Source organism: Hemiscyllium ocellatum, chromosome 11 (genome assembly GCF_020745735.1).
Source record: "Hemiscyllium ocellatum isolate sHemOce1 chromosome 11, sHemOce1.pat.X.cur, whole genome shotgun sequence".
Taxonomy (NCBI): domain Eukaryota; kingdom Metazoa; phylum Chordata; class Chondrichthyes; order Orectolobiformes; family Hemiscylliidae; genus Hemiscyllium; species Hemiscyllium ocellatum.
Genome location: NC_083411.1, coordinates 180,093 through 201,969, shown reverse-complemented (window position 1 = coordinate 201,969; position 21,877 = coordinate 180,093). Strand labels below are relative to the sequence as shown.

Genomic DNA, 21,877 nt, shown 5'->3' with positions numbered 1-21,877 from the left:
TGAGGGAGGAATACTGCAACCAAATTTGCAGATGACAAAAATAGGTAAAAAGGCAAGTTGTGAGATGATATAAACAGTTAAGATATTGATGGCTAAAGCGAATGGGCAAAAAGTTGGCAAGTGAGGTATAATGTGGGAAAATGTGAAGTTATAGAGTCGTAGAGTCATAGAGATGTGCAGCATGGAAACAGACCCTTCAGTCCAACCTGTCCGTGCTGACCAGATATCCCAACCCAATGTAGTCCCACATGCCAGTAGCCGGCCCATATCCCTCCAAACCCTTCCTATTCATATACCCATCCAAATGCCTCTTAAATGTTGCAATTGTACCAGCCTCCACCACTTCCTCTGGCAGCTCATTCCATACACGTGCCACCCTCTGTGTGAAAATGTTGCCCCTTAGGTCCCATTTCTATCTTTCGCCTCTCACCGTAAACCTATGCCCTCTAGTTTTGGACTCCCTGACCCCAGGGAAAAGACTTTGTCTATTTATCCTATCCATGTCCCTCATGATTTTGTAAACCTCTATAAGGTCGCCCCTCAGCCTCGAAAGCTTCAGGAAAAACAACCCCAGCCTGTTCACCCTCTCCCTATAGCTCGAAGAACAGGATAACATTTATTATTTTAAGGAAGAAAAGTACCGATTTGGAAAGGCAATGGCTGAGTGGTATTATCACTGGACTATTCAGAGACCCAGATAACATTATTTGGAACTAGGGTTTATATCCCACTATGGCAGATGATGGAATCTGAATTCAATAATTTAAAAAAAAATCTGGAATTAAGCACCTACTAATGACCATGAAAGCACTATAGATTGTCAGTAAACCCATCTGGCTCATTTATGCTCTTCAGAGAAGGAAATCTGCATCCTCTGGCCTCGGAGAAAGTGAGGACTGCAGATGCTGCAGATCAGAGATGAGAGTATGGTGCTGGAAAAGCACAGCAGGTCAGGCAGCATCTGAGGAGCAGGCAAATTGACATTTCGGGCAAACACCCTTCGCCAAGAATGAAGCTTGTGGGCCGGGGTTGAGAGATTAATAGGAGAGGGTGAGGTTGGGGGTAAGGTAGCTGAGAATGCAATAGGTAGATGAGGATGTGGGAGAAAGTCATAGGTCAGAGAGGAGGGTGGAGTGGATAGATGGGAAGGGTGATGGACAGGTCAGGAGGGAGGTGCCAAGTTGGAGGTTTGGGACTGGTATAATGTGGGGGAAGAGGAAATGAGGAAACTGGTGAAATCCACATTGATCCTGTGTGGTTGCAGGGTCCCAAGGCAGAATATGAGGCGTTCTTCTTTCAGGCATTGGGTGGTAAGCATTTGGTGAAGGAGATAGCCCAGGACCTGCATGTCCTTGGGCTACTGGGTGGGGGAGTTGAAGTGTTCAGCCATGGGGCGGTGGGGTTGCTTGGTGCGGGTGCCCCATAGATGTTCTCTGAAATGATCTGCAAGTTGGTGTCCTGTCTCCTCGATGTAGAGGAGACCACATTGGGTACAATGGATATGATAGATGACATTGGTGGAGGTACAGGTAAATTTGCTGTCAGATACGGAAGGATCCTTTGGGGCCTTGGATGAAAGTGAGAGGCGAGGTGTGGGTGCAGGTTTTGCACTTACTGCAGTGGGGTGTGGGCTGGTGGAGGGCGTGGATCTGACTAGGGAGTCATGGAGGGAATGGTCTCTCCAGAACGCTGAGAGAGGTAGGGAGGGAAATGTATCTCTGGTGATAGGATCTGTTTGTAGGTGGTAGAGGATGATATGATGTATGCGGAGGTTGGTGGGGTGGAAGATGAGGACCGGGGGGTTCTGTCCTTGTTGTGTTGGGTGGGGTGGGATTTAGGGCAGAGATGTGGGAAGTGGAGGAAATGTGCTGGAGGGCATTATCGACTACTTTGGAAGGTGTTATAACACTGGGTAAACTCTCCTGCTTAATTTAAAACCTGCAACACAGAAAAGATTTATCCCATGCAGTAGTCTGTAAAAAGATTGAGTGGCCAAGAACTATTTAAAGTAAAAATTAACAACTTTATTTCTTTAAAGTACAACAGAGAATAATTAACTAACAACTATTTATCATTCCTTACTTTAACCTATGGGTTACCTTCCCTTCTATAATACTAGTCAGATAAAACTCACAATTAAGATTTTAAAAACAACATTTCTTATCTCTGAACCAGGCAGCTGTAGGTTCTTGTCTTCGGATCTTCCTATGTCATCTTTTCACCTTGTTAGGAATTTCTACATTACAGGTTACTGATCGAAAAAGGACTTTTAAGAGAGAGATTTTTTTCAAGCAGTCTCTTACATGCTAGGATGTGGCAGTTCTCCTCTCAACTGTTCACTTTTTCCAGGTTTTATACTCCAGAGCATCAGACTATGTCATTGGCTTTTAAGTTTGAATTGAGTATATTGACAATCTTAAAAGGAGTTCGATATGCCTGAAACATAATTTAAACTGATTGGCTGAATTCAAATTTGTTTTTGTCTCCAAGCAACGAACAAATCGAGTGTTTTGACCCAGTGTTACATTGTTACCACTTTTAAGTGCACTTGATGCTGGGTCTGGTAGTTCTACTGCTTTTAACTACATCGTCAAAATAGACTGCACAGTTTGTTAACCCAACCACAACTCGTTAATGAGCCTTTGAAATGTGGCAGGTGCCATCTTCATTCCAAAGGGCATCGCTTTAACTGATGTGGCCATTTGGGGTTACAAAATTCAGAAATTTCTTTCGCCAACTCTGATAAAGGTACCTGCCAGTAACCACTCATTAAGTTCAACCTTGCTGAAAATGTGTTGCTGGAAAAGCGCAGCAGGTCAGGCAGCATCCAAGGAGCAGGAGAACTGACGTTTCGGGCATAAGCCCTTCTTCAGGAAGCCTATGCCCGAAACGTCAATTCTCCTGTTCCTTGGATGCTGCCTGACCTGCTTCGCTTTTCCAGCAACACATTTTCAGCTCTGATCTCCAGCATCTGCAGTCCTCACTTTCTCCATTAAGTTCAACCTTGTAATGTAACTGGTTTGTCCAACTTTCTCGACACAGTCGTCCAGTCTAGGAATTGAATATGAGTCTGTTTTTTGTAACAATGTTGACCTTCTGATAATCTACACAAAATCAGGTTTGGGAACTAAGATGATCAGCGGACTCCACTCACTCTGGCTTGGCTCGATGTTCTCGTCAAACACAGCCTCCACCTCCATCTGAACCTGTCTGGATTTGAAAGAATTAAGCTGATAGGGGTGTTGTTTTATCAGAGCAGTACTTCCTACGTCTACTTCATGTACAATAGCATTAGCTCCACCCTGCCACCTGATTCTTATATATGTTCACTACAGTAACAAATCTTTCAACTGTGTTCTAAGCCCCTGAGACAGATAACTTACTAATCTATCCCACTCCTCAAGGACTTTATTTTTTTAATCTATTTTGAGGCACCTCAAAATCCCTCTCATCTGGATTTGATTCCTCACTCTGTGGGCAGTAACTAACACGTTTCTTCGGTTCTTTTATCTCTGGTATAATACAGTTTCAACATATTCACCTAACATACCTGATACCTTTTTCCTATCTGGCATCTTTACTAAATAGTTCACCTGCCTCAACTTTTTCTCCATTGAATAGGGACCATGAAACCTGGCTTTGAAGGGATCTCCTATCACTGGTAACAGTCCGAACCCATTATCCCTTGGGAAAACATCCAATTCTCAACTTCTGTCTGCCACCTGCTTCATTCTATACTGTGCCCTCTTTAGGTGCTGTTTAGCTAACTCACCTACTCTATTTAGTCTCCCCCTCACCTCCGATACATAATCTCAGTGTGAGATCTTCGACTTTGGTCCCGTCAATTTTTCTTCAATCAATTTCAAAGGTCCTCTCACTTCATGACTGAATATTAACGTAAAGGGAGTAGGCTGAGCAGATTTGTTTGGGGCATCTCTAATGGCAAACAATATGAATGGGATGCCTTTATCCCAATCATTCGGGTAATCCTGACATTATGCTCACAACGTGGTCTTCGAGGTCTGATGCCACCTTTCTAAAGGTTCCTGGGATTCAGCATGATACGCACTGGATTTAAAGTGCTGCATACCTAAACTAGGCATAACCTCCTTAAACAGCCTAGCGGTAAAATTTGACCCTTGGTCTGACTGAATCTCTCTGGGTAGCCCATACTGTGTAAAGAGAGCTACTAACTCCTCTACCACCTTTTTTGCTTTGATACTCCATAATGGAATTGCCTCTGGAAATCTGGTAGACACATCCTTTATGGTGAACAAGTATTGGTTCCCACTTTTAATTCTCAAGAGAAGATCTACACAATCAATTATAACCCGCGTGAAAAGTTCTTCAAATGTGGGAATTGGCAACAAAGTGCCTGGTTTTATTACTGCCTGTGGCTTACCTGCCATTTGGCATGTATGATACGTACAGCAAAAGTTAACCGCACCCTTGTGCATTCCAGGCTAATAAAAATGTTTTTGTACCTTAGCCTGAGTCTTCCGTACACCTAGGGTGACCTCCTATTGGTATTTCATGTGTTACCCATAACACCTCCTGTCTGTATGCTATCGGCAATACAATCTGGTGCACTTCGGTCCATTTCTCCTCCGCACTAACCTGTCATGATCTCCATTTCTGTCTTAGGATTCTATCAGATAATAAGCCTCTGGAATATTCTCTGCCTCCTTTTCAGAGTACGCATCCACATATATCTCTTTCATCGTCTTGTCTTGCAGTTGCAAGTCTTTTAGTCTTTCAGGACGAAACACTTCTGTCTGACCCTCTGCCTGTTCAGGTTTTTCCTGCACCATTAGTCAAACGGTATTCTTCATCTTTCTCTTTACTTTTCACTTCATGCTGTAACTTATGATATTGGGATCTGGTTACCACACAGTCTGGGAAAATACCAGGTTATTTCTGTTTTAACTCCTCAGTTTCTTGGTCTTCCTTGGGCTTCTCCACAACAAGGGGTGTCACTCCCACCTGGATCCTGCCAAATCATTCCCAAGAACAAACTGAGTTCCTGGAACTGACACTCAATCACTCCCACTGTAACTTCCCCAGTCTAGGGTTGGCACTCCAACCTGATCTTACATAGGGGAATGCTAGATTTCTGTTCATCTATCCCACAAATTACCACACTGTTGGGTGACATCAGAAAGAGCGCGTATTCGCTCATCTCTTACTATCAGTGACTGGCTAGATCCTGTTTCTCTCCAAATTATAACTTTTTGTCCTTCTCCCCCTGTTCTTTTTGAGTAAACTTTACTCACAGAGTAAAGTTCTTTGTCGAGATCAGGCACTAACTCCATACCCAGCCCCTGCCTCGGCTGAGTATTCCACTGCAGCTCCTCAGCTCTACTTGGGGTCTCCTTTACTACCTTCACTAATGCCACTGGCTTAGCTTCTTACACCACATCTTTTCTCGTAGGGCCTTTCTTTAACGACCAGTACTGTGACTTTACATGCCCCCCTCTACCACACTCTAAACACCTGAGGCCTTTCACCTCCTTTCCACACTCATGGGCTTCTTTTTTATCCTGTGGTAAATTCTTGTTAGTGTTTTCTACTCTTGGTTTAGTAGTGTAGGATCTCCCTTTCTCCCAATTTGTATCTCTCGCAGGATGAAATTCTGGCCGGAAGCTTGTCTTAAACATCAACTTGTACTCATCTACTAACTCTGCTACTCATCTCACTTCCTGAACTCTCTGTTCCTCCACATGAATTTTTATCATCTCTGGAATTGAGTTTTTAAACTCCTCCAGCAGAATAATCTCTCTTAGGATATCTGAGGCTCTATCTATTTTCAAAGCACGCACCCGTCGATCAAATTGACTATGTTTAATTCTTTCAAACACAATGTAATCTGACCTGGTTCCTTCTTTGTGTTTCTGAACCACTGTCTATATGCTTCTGGTACCAATTCATAGCACTTAAAATAGCCTGTTTAACCTCTTCATAATCTCTTGACACTCATCTGACATCACGGCAAATACCTCACTAGCTCTGCCCACCAGTTTAGTCTGAGGTAGCATTACCCATAAATCCTCAGACCACTTGATCTGCCTAGCCAATTTTTTTGAATGAAATAAAGAAGGCTTCAACAACTCTGCCACATTTTGATGAAAAAGATTTGACGTATTTATATATGATCACTACTTTCTCTTTTAATCTCCATCCTATTAACTTGACTTTGCTGACCAAGTTGCAACTTCTCAAGTTCAAGTTCATTCTCTCTCTCTTTCTGTCTCCCTTTCCCCTCTCTCTTTTTGCTCATTTCTCTTCCTTCTCTCTCTTTGTTTATCTTCTCACTCCATTCTCCTCAATTGTAATTTAAGTTTTTCTAAGTCTATGCACTTGTCTGCTTCTCTGACACACCTAAGTGTTTGAGTAACCTCTTTACAATTTCAGCTTTACTTTTGTCCTTGGTTAAACTCAAATCTAACTTCTTTGCTAATTCTAAAAGTATGGCCTTTTTCTTTCCTTCTAAAGTTTCTTGGCAAACCATTCAATCTACCCCAATAATAAATGCCACTGAAGGCACTTATTCCAATTTCCTGCACTTGTCTCGTAACCTTGAATGTTATGATATATCAAATGATGATGGGCTAATGCCTGAAATGTTGATTCTCCTGCTTCTCAGATCTGCCTGACCTGCTGTGCTTTCCCAGCAAAATACTCTCAATACTGATATTTCAAATGCTCAGTGAAATAGCTTTTAAAGATTGTAAGGTTTATGGCCTCCACTGCTTTTCCAGGCTGTGCGTTCCAGACTCCCATCATCCACGGAATGAAAATGTTTTTTCCCAAATCCCCTCTGAATCTCCTCCCCCCTTACCCCAACACTATGCCCTCTTGTGATTGATCTATGATTTCAACCTTCAGTCAGGCTATGCTTTACTTTGTATTAGACTTTTAGGTGATTTTTAGCAATTTTGTGTGATATTTTTTGCTGGTCTGCCCCTAACTCCACTTTTCCCATAGCCCCATTATTTATGTTAAGCAATTTTCCAATACATGAAGTTTCGCTGGAACGTAACTATGGCATTATTGGAGAACTACCTGTACATCATTCTATGTGTATGACAAGCAGTAAAGGTCCCATTACTGATCCTTGTGGTACATTGCTGGACACCAGCCTCTAGTCACTTAAATAGCCTTCTACCACTACCTTTTGCACTCTATTACAAAGCCAATTTCTGATCCACCCCACCAAGTTTCCTTGAATTACATGTGCTTTAACCTTCTCTGTCAGTCCACCATATGGGGTATTATCAAAAGCTTTGCTAAAATCCATATAATCTATATCAACTGAGTGTCCCTCATTCACACACTTGATCACATTTTCAAAAAATTCTGGTCTGTATTTTCTTGGTTCATCGCTACCACCCTTCTTGAATAATGAAAAATCACATTAGCCATCCTCCAGTCCTCTGACACTTTTCCCATGGTCAGACAGGAATTTAAAATTGGTGTCCGAGTCTCTGCAATTTTCTGCCTCACCTCCCACAGCAGTTTGTGGTGTAGTTCATCCTGGTCAGGAGATTTATCCATTTTTAACCTTGACAAAGGCCCCAATACCTTCCTATGTCAAACTGCAAGTTCTTCAAAGTCCCTTTTCCTGAATTCCATATCTGTGTTTTTTTCTTCCAGAATGAAGACTGAAGAGAAATATTCTTTTAACACCCTTCCAATATCCTGCTGCTTCACACACGTTGTCCATGTGGCCCCTAAGGGGCCCTACTCTTTCCCTGGTTAACCTCTGCCCTTTAATGTGTTTATAAAATACCTTGGGATTCTCCCTAATCCTGTTTGTAATTCCTTTCTCATACCCCCTTTTTGCTCTTCTAATTACTTCCTTAAGTTCTCTCCTACATTTCTGGTATTTCTTTAGGGCCGCAGCAGAATTGCTCTTTGTGCTTTGAAAAACCCATGACCAATACCGTCTAGAAGGACAAGGGCAACAAATGTATGTAAGCCGTCACCACCTGCAAGTTCTCAAGTCACTTGCTGTCCTGGTTTGGAAGTTCATTCGTGGTTTGTAGGTGACCAGCATTCATTTCCCATTCATACTTGACCTTGATATCTGCTGAACAAATCCTGGAAATCTCTCCTGATTGGCATTGTGGATGTGCATACACCAGATAAATTGTAGATTAGATTCCCTACAGCGTGGAAACAGGCCCTTCGGCCCAACCAGTCCACACCGACCCTCCGAAGAGTAACCCACCCAGACCCATTTCCCTCTGATAAATGCATCTAACACTATGGGCAATTTAGCATGGCCAATTCACCTGACCCGCACATCTTTGGACTGTGGGATGAAACCTGAGCGCCAAGGGAAACCCACGCAGACACTGGGAAAATGTGCAAACTCCACACAGACAGTCACCCAAGGCTAGAATTGAACCTGGGATCCTGGTGCTGTGAGGCAGCAGTGCTAACCACTGAGCCACTGTATTGCCTAACTGTAGTAGTTAAAGAAGTTCAAGATCTTAACCACCAGTTTCTTCAGGACAAATAAAGATGGGCAATGAATCCAGGTCTGGTCAGTGATTGCTACATCCACTGAATGAAATAAAAAGGTTTGCAGGTGATGTGGTTCAATTGCAAAACGTGGGAGTTCCTGAATGCCAGTGTGATTGAGGGCAAACAAGTGTTGGCAACTGTTTGCAGCTTGTATAGCTTTGACTCGACTTTCATCTGGAGGTTGATCTATACACACTGACACATCAGGGAGGGGGAATGTACCTGGACACTTTATTCCAGGAGGTAGTCACACAGCCTTTAGGATAGCATGTTCTGAATTAGTCCAGATTAGAGTGGTGCTGGAAAAGCACAGCAGGTCAGACAGCATCCAAGGAGCAGGAAAATCCATGTTTCGGGCAAATACCCTGGCCTCCATTCCTGATGAAGGGCTTTTGCCCGAAACATCGATTTTCCTGCTTCTTGGATGCTGCCTGACCTGCTGTGCTTTTTCAGCACTACCTTAATCTAGACTCTGGTTTCCAACATCTGCAGTCCTCACTTTTGCCCTGTTCTAATTTAGTCACTGGTGAGGGAATAGAGGGTGTGACTTAGAGACAGGCAAGTATGGAGATACTGGGTAGGAGTGCAGGACCCTGAGTTGTCCAACTGAGTTGTAGTCCTTTCACCTTGTTTGAATGAGAATGGGGGCTGCATGGTGCGTGAGCTAAATGACAATGGCACAATGGTATAGAAAGCCATTCCAGGGGCAAAAACATTCCTCTACGAGCAAACTCTGCTTCCTGCCGTTAAGCCAATTCAGGATCCAATTTGCCAAATTTCTCCAGATATCACGTGCTCTTACCTTCGCTATCAGCAACCTATGGTCTCACACGGGAGACTGAAGTCTAAATAGACTGCACTGATTGTCTACATAATCAGTCGCCTTTTCAAAATTCAATCAAGTTAATCAGACATGAACTTCCCTTAAACAAAACTATGATGGCAGTTCTTGATTTAATCCCTGCCTCTCCAAGCGGAGTTCCTCAGAGTTGCTTCCAGTACTTTCTCCGCCACTGAGGTTAGAGTGACTCATCTGAAGTTTCTGGGTTTACCTGTTACTCCCATCTTGAATAACAGTATTACATTGGCTGTTTTCTGGTCCTCTGGACCTCTTCTGTGGCCAGAGTGGAATTGAATATTATTGCCAGCTCCCTGCTATTCCTTTGCTTATTTTTACTCAATATGTACAGATCAGACGTAGTCTTTGTAATGACCTCTGAGGAATACTGTTGTAGTCCTCCCAATAGTCTAGAAAACAGCTTTATCATTTCTTTGTCCCCTAGCCATTTTTCTTTATCCATGCAACCTTTTTCACATAATTGACTACAATTTTACTGACAAGATTACTATGTGGTAAATTATCAAGAACCTTTTGAATGTCTATTAGTTTTCTTTGGTTATGCCTTCAATCAAGAGTTATTAATCTAGCAATGGCATACTGTCTGATTTAACCTTAAATGATTCAAAGAACAAAATTTAATATGCATTGACCAGCTGTCCCAGTGCCATCATTAGCTCAAATGAGCCTGAATTTTGTGTATCTTAAGTTTACGCCCTCTTTTTAATTTCAGTCTTTCCAACATCTGATATGTTTGACTTGATCCTGATTGTTTCACTAGCTCTCTGGAGTATGTCTCAGTAAACTGATGTGAAATGTTGACACACTCTCAAAGTCCATTGACACAAAAGAACCAAACATCTCATGTCTAGCTTTTTTATTATCTCAGCAAAAAAACTTTTATGAGTTTTTAATTCTCACATGTGGGAAATGGGCATTGCTGGCTGGCCAGAATTTATTGCCCATCTCTAGTTGCCCTTGAGAAGGTGGTAGTGAGCCATCTTCTTGAATTGCTGCAGACCGTGTGCTGTAGGTAGATGCCCTCAATGCCCTGAGGGAGGGAATGCCTCGCAAACGTCTGACAGCACCAACTCCATCAGCAAGGACAGCGTCCTTAAACCAGTAGACCTATGCCTCACAACTGACTTCACCTTCAACGACAAGATCTACATACAAATCAATGGGATGCCCATGGGATCACCAATATCAGGACTTATAGCAGAAGCAGTTATGCAGAGGTTAGAACAAACAGTCCTTCCCACAATCAAGCCCAAACTTTGGTCCGCTATGTGGATGACAACTTTGTTGTCATGAAACGCAATAAATTAGAAGAAACCCGCAAACACATAAACAACAGCCTTACTGATATAAAGTTCACCAAAGAGGAAGAGACCAACAACAGACTCCCCCTCCTAGATGTCACAGTAGAATGAAAAGCTAGTGGAGAGCTGCAGACCAGCGTCTATAGGAAATCCACACACACTGACCAGATACTCATGGATAGAGAAGGGACAGGAATGGGTTGCTGCAGGTTCCGAGATTTCGGTGTTTCAGTAAGAACAGAGAAGATGGTAAAAGAGGGGAAGGTGTGACGTTGTTAATCAAGGATAGTGTTATGGTAGGATGTTTGAGGACTCGTCTACTGAGGTAGTATGGGCTGAGGTTTGAAACAGGAAAGGAGAAGTCACCCTGTTTGGAGTTTCCTATAGGCCTCCGAATAGTTCCAGAGATGTAGAGGAAAGGATAGCAAAGATGATTCTGGATAGGAGCAAGAGTGACAGGGTAGTTGTTATGAGAGTCTTTAATTTTCCAAATATTTACTGGGAATAGTATAGTTCAAGGGCGGCATGGTGGCATAGTGGTTAGCACTGCTGCCTCACAGCGCCAGGGACCTGGGTTCAATTCCCGCCTCAGGCGACTGACTGTGTGGAGTTTGCACGTTCTCCCCGTGTCTGCGTGGGTTTCCTCCGGGTGCTCCGGTTTCCTCCCACAGACCAAAGATGTGCGGTTCAGGTGAATTGGCCATGCTAAATTGCCCGTAGTGTTAGGTAAGGGGTATACGTAGGGGTATGGGTGGGTCGGTGTGGACTTGTTGGGCCGAAGGGCCTGTTTCCACACTGTAAGTAATCTAATCTAATCTAATCAGATCGGTCAGTTTTTGTCCAATGTGTGCAGGAGGATTTCCTGACATAGCATATAGACAGGCCAACAACGGGTGAGGCCACATTGGATTTGGTACTGGGTAATAAACCTAGCCAGCTGTTGGATTTGGAGGTAGGTGAGCACTTTGGTGACAATGACCACAATTCGATTACATTTACTTTAGCGATGGAAAGGGATATAGATATATTGCAGGTCAAGAGTTATAGATTTTCAACAGTGTGGAAACAGGCCCTTTGGCCCAACAAGTCCACACTGACCCTCTGAAGAGTAACCCACCCAGACCCATTCCGCTAACTAATGCACCTAATATGGGCAGTTTAGCATGGCCAATTCACCTGACCTGCACATCGTTTGGATCGTTGGAGGAAACCAGAGTAAACCCACGCAGATATGGGGAGAATGTGCAAACTCCACACAGACAGTCACCCAAGGCTGGAATTGAACCTGGGGCCCTGCTGCTGTGTGGCAGCAGTGCTATCCACTGAGCCACCGTGTCATCCTAGGTCAAGAGTTATAGGTGGGGGAAAGGCAATTATGATGCAATTAGGCAAGATGTAGGATGCATTGGATTGGGAAGGAAACTGCAGAGGATTGGGCACAATTGAAATGTGAAGCTTATTCAAGGAACAGCTACTACATGTCCTTGATAAGAATGTACCTGTCAGGCAGGGAGGAAGTTGTCAAGCGAGGGAGCCGTGATTTACCAAAGAAGTTGAAGCTCTTGTCCAGAGGGAAAAACGGCTTATGTGAGGATGAGAAGTGAAGGCTCAGGGTGCTTGAGGGTTACAAGATGGCCAGGAAAGACCTAAAGAGAGAGCTAAGAGGAGCCATGAGGGGACATGAGAAGTCATTTGCAGATAGGATCAAGGAAAACACTAAGGTTTTCTATAGGTATTTGAGGAATAAGAGAATGACTAGAGTAAGATGAGGGCCAATCAAGGACAGTAGTGGGAAGTTGTGTGTAAAGTCAGAGGAGATGGGGAGCGTTAAAATTTTTTCGTCAGTATTCACACTGGAAAAAGATTATGTTATTGATGTGAATACCAAGATACAGGCTACTAGAATAGATGGGATTGAGGTGCACAAGGACATAGTGTTAGCAATTCTGGAAATTGTAAAATTAGATAAGTCCCCCAGGCCAGATGAGATTTACCCTAGGATTCTCTGGGAAGCCAGGGAGGAGATTGCAGAGCCTTGGGCTTTGATCTTTGTCGTCATTGTCTCCAGGAATAGTGGCAGAGGAAAGCAAATGTTGTTCCTTTGTAAAGTAGAGACAACCCTGGTAACTGTAGACCAGGGAGCCTTACTTCGGTTGTGGGTAAAGTGTTGGAAAGGGTTATAAGAGATAGGATTTATAATAATCTATAAGGGAATAAGTTGATTAGGGACAATCAACATGGTTTTGTGAAGGGTAGGTCATGCCTCACAAACCTTATTGAGTTCTTTGAGAAGGTGAGCAAACACGTGGATAAGGGTAAAGGGGTTGATGTGGTTTAATTGGGGCCACTGCTGTTTGTAATTTTTATAAATGAGCTGGATGAGGGCATAGAAGGATGACTTAGTAAATTTGATGAAGGGCTTTTGCTCAAAACGTCGATTCTCCTGCTCCTTGGATGCTGCCTGACCTGCTGTGCCTTTCCAGCACCACACTCTCGACCCTGATCTCCAGACCTGCAGTTCTTCTTCTCTACTAGTAAATTTGCCAGCCACGCTAAGGTCAGTAGAGTTGTGGACAATGGTGAAGGATGTTGTGGGTTACAGAGGGACATAGATAAGCTGCAGAGCTGGGCTGAGAGGTGGCAAATGGAGTTTAATGCAGAAAACTGAGAGGTGATTCTCTTTGGAAGGAGGAACAGGAATAAAGAGTATTGGGCTAATGGTAAGATTCCTGGTAGAGTAGATGGGCAGAAAAATCTCGGTGTCCAGGTACATAGACCCCTGAAAGTTGCCACCTTGGTTGATAGGGTTGTTGAGGAGTTATACTGTGTGTTAGCTTTTATTGGTAGAGAGATTGAGTTTTGGAGTCATGAGGTCATGCTGTAGCTTTCCAAAACTCTGGTGTGGCCGCACTTGGAATATTTCATACACTTCTGGTCATTGCACTAAAGGAAGGATGTGGAAGCTTTGGAAAAGGTTCAGAGGAGATTTACTAGGATGTTGCCTGATTTGGAGCAAAGGTCTTATGAGGAAAGGCTGAGGGACTTGAGGCTGTTTTTGTTAGAGAGAAGAGGGTTGAGAGGTGATTTAATTGAGACATATAAGATAATCAGAGGGTTAGATAAGATGGACAGTGAGAGTCTTTTTCCTCAGATGGTGATGGCTAGCATGAGAGGACATAGCTTTAAATTGAAGGATTATAGATATAGGACAGATGTCAAAAGTAGTTTCTTTACTCAGAGAATAGTATGGGCGTGGAATGCACTGCCTGCAACAGTAGTAGACTTGCCAACCTTAAGCGCATTTAAATGGTCATTGGATAGATATATGAATGAAAATGGATGAGTGTAGGTTAGATGGCCTTCAGATGCGACATCGAGGGCCAAAGGGCCTGTGCTGCGCTGTAATGTTCTATACTCAACTACAGGAACAATCATCCCAACACCCACAATTGGAGCTGCATCAAGACATTATTTAAACGAGCTACAACACACTGCAGCACCCATAAACTACAAGAAGGCAAGGAAAATTGCCTATAGAACCTATTCAGGAACAATGTACCCGGTAAGAGCAGTCCGCTGATTCCTGTACAACAGACCTAAACAAGAAGATACAGCACAGACTCTAGCCACCCTGCCATTACATCAAAGGCATTTCGGAGATGAACGTCAGACTTCTTCCACCCGCTAGGCATCATGGTAGCACACAAACCTACCACCACAATGAAACAGCTCCTGATGATTGTAAAAGACCCCGTACCAACAACCAATAGAACAAACGTCATATACAAAATACCTGCAAGGACTGCAACAAACATTACAATGGACAGACAGGCAGGAAACTAGCCACCAGGATACATGAGCACCAACTAGCCACCAAAAGACATGACCAACTATCACTGGTATCCATACACACAGATGGAGAGGGACACCAGTTTGCTTGGGACAATATATCCATCCTGGAACAGGCTAAGCAAAGACATGCATGGCAATTCATAGAGGCCTGGCATTCAAACTGGAACTCCATTAACAAACATATTGATTTGGACCCCATTTACCAACCTCTCAGTAACAGAACTAGAAATAATAACACCTAACACAACAAACCAGACAGATAAATAGCAACTGGGACAGAACACCAACACTTCAGTGGAGCCTCTCTGATGATGTTACCTCACATGGTGGCAAAATGCCTGAGAACAAATCTACCAGCTCAGTGAGCAAATTTACAACGTGATCTAAATCTGAGCTACAAATCTTCTTCAAAATTGCAACTATGATCTTTTGCTATAAATTCTGACTCCTATGATTCTGCTCCACTAGCTACGCGATGAACGAGCAGCGCATCGAAAGCTTGTATTTCCAGATGAACCTGTTGGACTATAACCTGGTGTTGTGTGATTTTTAACTTTGTCTACCAGAGTCTAAAACGGGCACCTCCACATCACAGAATCAATGGACAGACCGATCAAAAGATCATATAAATGGTGTGAGTGGAGTGTTGAATGATAAGCGTTTGAGATGATCAAGGATGTTGGACAGTGGGAGTAAAGTGTCAGTAGCTAAATAACAAGAGAAAGGATGACCTATAATCTGATTAAACGAGGCAGTGACATAATTACAAAAAATTAAAAATAAAGTGGTACTAGAGATAACGTAACTGACAGGAATAACATGGAACAAGGACTGAAGCCGCTGGAAAAGCCAGCAGGTCCAGCAGCCTCTCTGAAGAGAAACCAGAGGAAGGGTCACCGGACCTGAAATGTTAACTCTGATTTTTCTTCACAGATTCGGCTAGACCTATTGAGCTCCCCCACCCCAACCCCCAGCAACCTCTGCCCCTGCTGATTTACAGCCTCCTCAATTCTTTTTGTTTTTATTTGATTGGAATGACGTAATAGGTTTAGGATTCTGAATTAGTGGTGCTGGAAGAGCACAGCAGTTCAGGCAGCATCCAAAGTGCAGTGAAATCGACGTTTCGGGCAAAAGCCCTTCATCAGGAATAAAAGGGAAGGGCTTTTGCCCGAAACGTCGATTTCGCTGCACTTTGGATGCTGCCTGAACTGCTGTGCTCTTCCAGCACCACTAATCCAGAATCTAGTTTCCAGCATCTACAGTCATTGTTTTTACCTCGATGATAAGACCATAAGACCTAGGAGTGGAAGTAAGGCCATTCGGCCCATCGAGTCCACTCCGCCATTCAATCATGGCTGATGGGCATTTCAACTCCACTTACCCGCATTCTCCCCGTAGCCCTTAATTCTTCGAGACAACAAGAATTTATCAATCTCTGCCTTGAAGACATTTAGCGTCCCGGCCTCCACTCCCGAATTCCACAGGCCCACCACTCTCTGGCTGAAGAAATGTCTCCGCATTTCTGTTCTGAATTGACCCCCTCTAATTTTAAGGCTGTGTCCACAGGTCCTAGTCTCCTCGCCTAATGGAAACAATTTCCTAGCGTCCACCCTTTCCGAGCCATGTATTATCTTGTACGTCTCTATTAAGTCTCCCCTTAATCTTCTAAACTCCAATGAATACAATCCCAGGATCCTCAGCCGTTCCTCATATGTTAGACCTACCTTTCCAGGGATCATCCGTGTGAATCTCCGCTGGACACGTTCCAGTGCCATGTCCTTCCTGAGGTATAGGAGTCGCATGCTGAGGGGCTAACCAAAATAATAAGTAATCCAAAACTGTTATGAGAGATCATAACAAGTAATCAAGGTAATGGCATCAAATCAGCACAGCTGAAATGTTTTACGGATACAGAACATCGTGGAAATTTGGCTAACAGTTTCTGCTCGGTGATTTTGCTTTGTTGTGTATCTAGAAGGCTGTCTTGGAGGATGCTTAGCCGAAGATTGGAAGATGTATGTCCTTAACCGCTGAAGTGTTCGCCGACTGGGGAGGGAACACTCCTGTCTGGCGATTGCTGCGTGGTGTCTATTCATCCATTGTCATAGTGTCTGCATGGTCTCGTCAGTACACCATGCCTCAGCTCATCCGTGCCTACAGCATGTGACATAGACAACATTGGCTGAGTCACATGAATATCTGCCGTGTAGGTGGTGGGTGGTGTTCCTATGAGTGATGATAGTACCCATGTTGATGATCTGACAAGTCACGCATGGCGAGGATTGTGTGATGTTGAGGTCGATGTTGTCCTGAAGGCTGGAACATTTGATGTGAGCGATGATCTGTTTAAGGTTTAGCAGTTGTTTGAAGGCGAGAAGTGGAGGCTTAGGGATGATCTTGGTGAGATACTTGTCATCGATGACACATTGAAGGCTGTAATGAACATGGCATAGTCTCTCCGCTTCAGGGAATTACTGGATGATAAAGGGTACTCTATCGGTCGTGTCCTGTGTCTATCTTCTGAGGAATTTGTTGTCATTTCTTGCTGTTGCATGTCAGAACTGGTGATCGATGAGTGGAGCACTATATCCCATTCTTATGAGGACATCCTTCAAAATCTTTGTGTCTGTTGTGCTCCTCCTCATCTGAACAGATCACTTGTATGCAGAGGCTAGCTTCTTTAACAAATTTAGGGTCGAAGCTAGTGAAGTGCAGCAGTAGAATGAGGTATTGAGGTCCGTCCTTGAAGGAGATATATGTGTCCAAGAATGAGACTTATTATAGAGAGTTGTCCATGGTAAGTCTGACGGTGAGATGAAATCTTATGATATCCATGTGTAGTCATTTCAGTCACTCCTCGCCATGAGTCCAAGGGAAGAAAATGTTGTCGATGTATCTGGTGTATTGTGTTGGTTGGAGATCCTACACAGCAAAGATGTCTTGCTTGACTTTGTGCATGAAAGTGTTGGCATGTTGGAGTGCAAATTTGGTCCCTAGGGCTGTTCTGTGTGTCTGTACAAAGAACTGGCAGTCAAAACATTGTTTGTGGGCTGAAGGGCCTGTTCTGTGCTGCACTGTTCTAAAATTGAAGGCGTTGTGGTCGAGGATGAAGTGGATGAGTTGTAGGATGGTGCCTGGAAATTGGCAGTTGTTGGTGTTGCGTTCTGAGGTTGTTGCAGTGCTGCTGTCTTCATAGAGGATACTGGCATAGAGTGCCGAAATGTCCATTGTGATGAGGAATCTTCCTGATTCAACTAGTTCGTGGGTGCTGAGTTTCTGTAAGAAATCTGAGGTGTTGCGACAGAAGCTGAGGGTTCATAGAACATAGAATAGTACAGCACAGTACAAGCCCTTCGGCCCTCGATGTTGTGCTGACCTTTTATCCTATTCTAAGATCAAACCAACCAACATACGTACTAAATTCCATGTGCCTATCCAAGAATTGCTTAAATGTCTGTAATATATCTGACTCTACTACCACTTCCGGCAGTGCATTCCATGCACCCACCAGTCTCTGAGTAAAGAATCTACTTCTGACATCCTCCCTAAACCTTTCTCTGATCACCTTAAATTATGCCCCCTCATGATAGCCACTTCTGCCCTGGGAAAAAGTCTCTGGCTATCCATTCTATCTATGCCTGTCATTATCTCATATACATCTATCGAGTCACCTCTCATCCTTCTTCATTCCAGTGTGAAGAGCCCTAGGTCCCTCAACCTTCCTTCATAAGTCATGCCCCTCCAGTCCAGGCAGCATCACACTAAATCTCCTCTGCACCCTGTCTGAGACTCCACATCCTTCCTGTAATGAGGTGACCAGAACTGAACACAATATTCCAAGTCTGGTCTAACCAGGGTTTTTCGAACTGCAGCATAACCTTGCAGCTCTTAAACTCAATCCCCCTGTTCATGAAAGCCAGCACACCATACACCTTCTTAACAACTCTGTCAGCTTGGGTGGCAACTTAGAAGGATCTGTGGACATAGACTCCAAGATCTCTCTGTTCTTCCACACTGTCAAGAATTCTGCCTTTCACCCTGTATTCTGCATTGAAATTCAACCTTCAAAATGAATCACTTTACACTTTTCCGTGGTTGAACTCCACCTGCCACTGATCAGCCCAGCTCTGCTTCCTGTCAATGTCGTGTTGCAAACTACAACAGCCTTCCACACAATCCATGACTCCACCAACGTTTATGAAATCGGTAAACTTACTAATCCACCCTTCCACTTCCTCATCCAAGTCATTTATAAAATTCACAAAGAGCAGAGGTCCTAGAACACCACTGTGGAACACCACTGGTCACCGAGCTCCAGGCAGAATACTTTCCATCTCCCACCACCCTCTATCTTCTATGGGCAGCCAATCCTGTATCCCATGCCTCCTTACTCTCTGAGCCTATCATGGGAAACCTTATCAAACGCCTTGCTAAAATCCATGTACACCATATCCACTGCTCTATCTTAATCAATGATTTAGTTACGTCCTCAAAGAATTCAATAAGGTCTGTGAAGCATGACCTGCCCTTCACAAAGCCATGCTGACTATCTCAAATCAAGTTATGATTGTCCAAATAATCATAAATCCTGTCTCTCAAAATCATCTCCAATAATTTGCCCACCACAGACGTAAGATTGACAGGTATGTAGTTCCCAGGATTATCCCTATTTCCTTTCATGAGCTAGGGACTAACACTTGTCGCCCTCCAATCATCTGGCACTACTCAGTGGACAATGAGGACGCAAAGATCATCACCAAAGACACAGCAATCTCTTCCCTCACTGCCTGTAGTGACCTTGGGTGTATCCCCTCTGGCCCAGAGGTTTTATCTATCTTTACGTTTCTCAAAATTGTCAGCACATCCTCCTTCCTAACATCAACTTGTTCAAACATCTCAGTCTGTTTCATGCTGTCCTTACAACCATCAAGGTCCCTCTCAGTTGTGAATATTGAAGCTAAGAATTCATTAAGGAACTCCCCCACCATCTCAGACTCCAATCACAGGTTCCGTCCACTATCTTGATTGACCCTACCCTCACTCCGGCCATCCTCTTGTTCCTCGCATAACTGTAGAATGCCTTAGAGTTTTCCTTAATCCTATCCGCTAAAGCTTTTTCACAACCCTTTCTAACTTGCCTCAGTCCAATCTTCAGTTCTTTCCTGGCTATGTTGTAACCCTCTCAAGCTCTGTCTGATCTTTGTCTCCTCAACCTTAAATAAGCTTCCTTCTTCCTCTTGACTAGATGTTCCCCATCCCTTGTTACCCACAGTTCCTTCACCCTTCTGTCTCTTCCTTGCCTCAATGGGACAAACCTGTCCAGCACTATCAGCATGTGCTCCCTAAACAACCTCCACACTTCTATCATTCATATCCCTGAGAACATCTGTTCCCAATTTAGGAACCCTGTTTTCAGCCTAATAGCATTGTGATTCCCCCTTCCCCAATTAAATACATTCCCATACCGTCTGCTCCTATCCTTCTCCATTACTATAGTAAAGGTCAGGGAGTTGTGATCTCTGTCACTGAAATGCTATCCCACAGAGAGATTGGATACCTGGCATGATTTGTTGCCAAGCACCACTTTCAATATGGCCTCCCTTCAAGTCGGCCTATCCATGTATTGAATCAAGACCTCTTCCTGGACGCACCTGACAAAACACTCTAGCCAAACTATTTGAATTAAGGACGTTCCAATCACTATTAATGAAGTTGAAGTCACCCATGACAACAATCCTGTTACTTCTGCACCTTTCCAAAATCTACCTTCCAATCTCTTCTTCTGTATCTCTGTTGCTATTGGGATAGAAAACTCCCAATAAATTCATTGCTCCTTTCCTGTTTCTGACTTTGTAAACAAACCCTCCTCGATGCCCTCCTTTTCTGTAGCTGTGATACTATCCCTGATTAGCAATGCCACTCCCCAACCTCTTTTAGGCCCCCCCCCCCCACCACAATCCTTTTTGAAACATGTAAACCCTGGAACATCCAATAACCATACTTACGCCTGTGATATCCAAGTCTCCGTAATGGCCACAATATCTTAATCCAAGTACTGATCCATGCTCTAAGTTTGTCACCCTTATTCCTGACACTTCTTTCATTTAAATAGACACTGACTGCACCTTTGCCCCATCAACTGTCTGTCCCCCATCACAGACTCTCTGCATGCTATATCTGGCTGTTCCCTATCTACTCCATCCTCTGATCCATAGCTTTGGTTTCCATCCCCCTGCCAATCTAGTTTAAACCCTCCTGGAGAGCTCTAGCAAAACTCTTGCTCAAGATATTGGTGCCCCTCCAGTTCAGGTGCAATCCGTCCTTCTTGTACAGGTCCCACCTTCTCCACAAGGTATCACAATGATCCACATATCTGAAGCCCTCCTTCCTACACCTGCTCTGCAGTCACGTGTTCATCTGCACTCGCTCTGTGTTTCTAGCCTCACTAGTCTATGGCACCAGTAGCAATCCTGAGATTACTACTCTGCTTGTTCTGCCTTCGAGCTTCCAACCTGACTCCCTAAATTCTCTTTTTCAGGTCCTCATCCCTTTCCCTACCTACATTATCGATATTGATGTGTCTCAAAACTTCTGGCTTCTCTCTCTCTCTCTCTCTCCTTAAGAATCCTAGAGACTCGATCTGAGATATCCCTGAGCCTGAAATCTGGGAAGCAATGTACCATCTGGGAGTAGCATTCACGACCACAGAATCTCTTGTCTGTTCCTCTCACCATTGAATCTCCTGTTACTATTGCTGTGCTATTCTACACACTGCCCTTCTGAGCCACAGAGCCAGGATCAGTGCCAGAGACCTGGCCTCTTTGGCTTTCTCCAGGTAGAATTCATCCCCCCCAACAGCATCCAAAATGATATATACTTATTGAGGGGAACAGCCACAGGAGATCCCTGCATTGGCTGTCTATTCCCTTTCCCTCTTCTGATGGTCACCCAGCTACCTTTATCCCGTAACTTATGCTTGACTCCCTTCCTATAACTCCTCTCTATCACCCCATCAGCCTCCCGAATGACCCGGAGTTCATCCAGTTCCAGTTCCCTAACACGGTCTGTGAGGAGCTGGGATTGGGTGCACTTCTCACAGGTGAAGTCAGCAGGGACACTAGTGGTGACCCTTACCTCCCACATCCTGCAAGAGGAGCATGCAACTGCCACATGCCCTCTGCTCTAAATTGCCAAGAGAGATTGATGAAATGAAATAAAAATTCTTATACCTTATCAACTTTCCACAATCTTTTTTTGATTAGAGAAGGAGAATGAGTTGGTTGACACTACATGTGTTTAGCCACAGCCCAACTATATCAGTTTACATACCCAGCAA

The 21,877-nt window shown here is 43.9% G+C and overlaps 1 protein-coding gene across 1 annotated transcript in view; it reads left to right on the top strand.

Moving 5' to 3' along the window:
- The window catches only part of LOC132820338 (glypican-6-like), a 207,406-nt gene that overhangs the window by 21,930 nt on the left and 163,599 nt on the right, over positions 1–21,877 (top strand). The gene's annotated exons all lie outside the window — the stretch shown is intronic.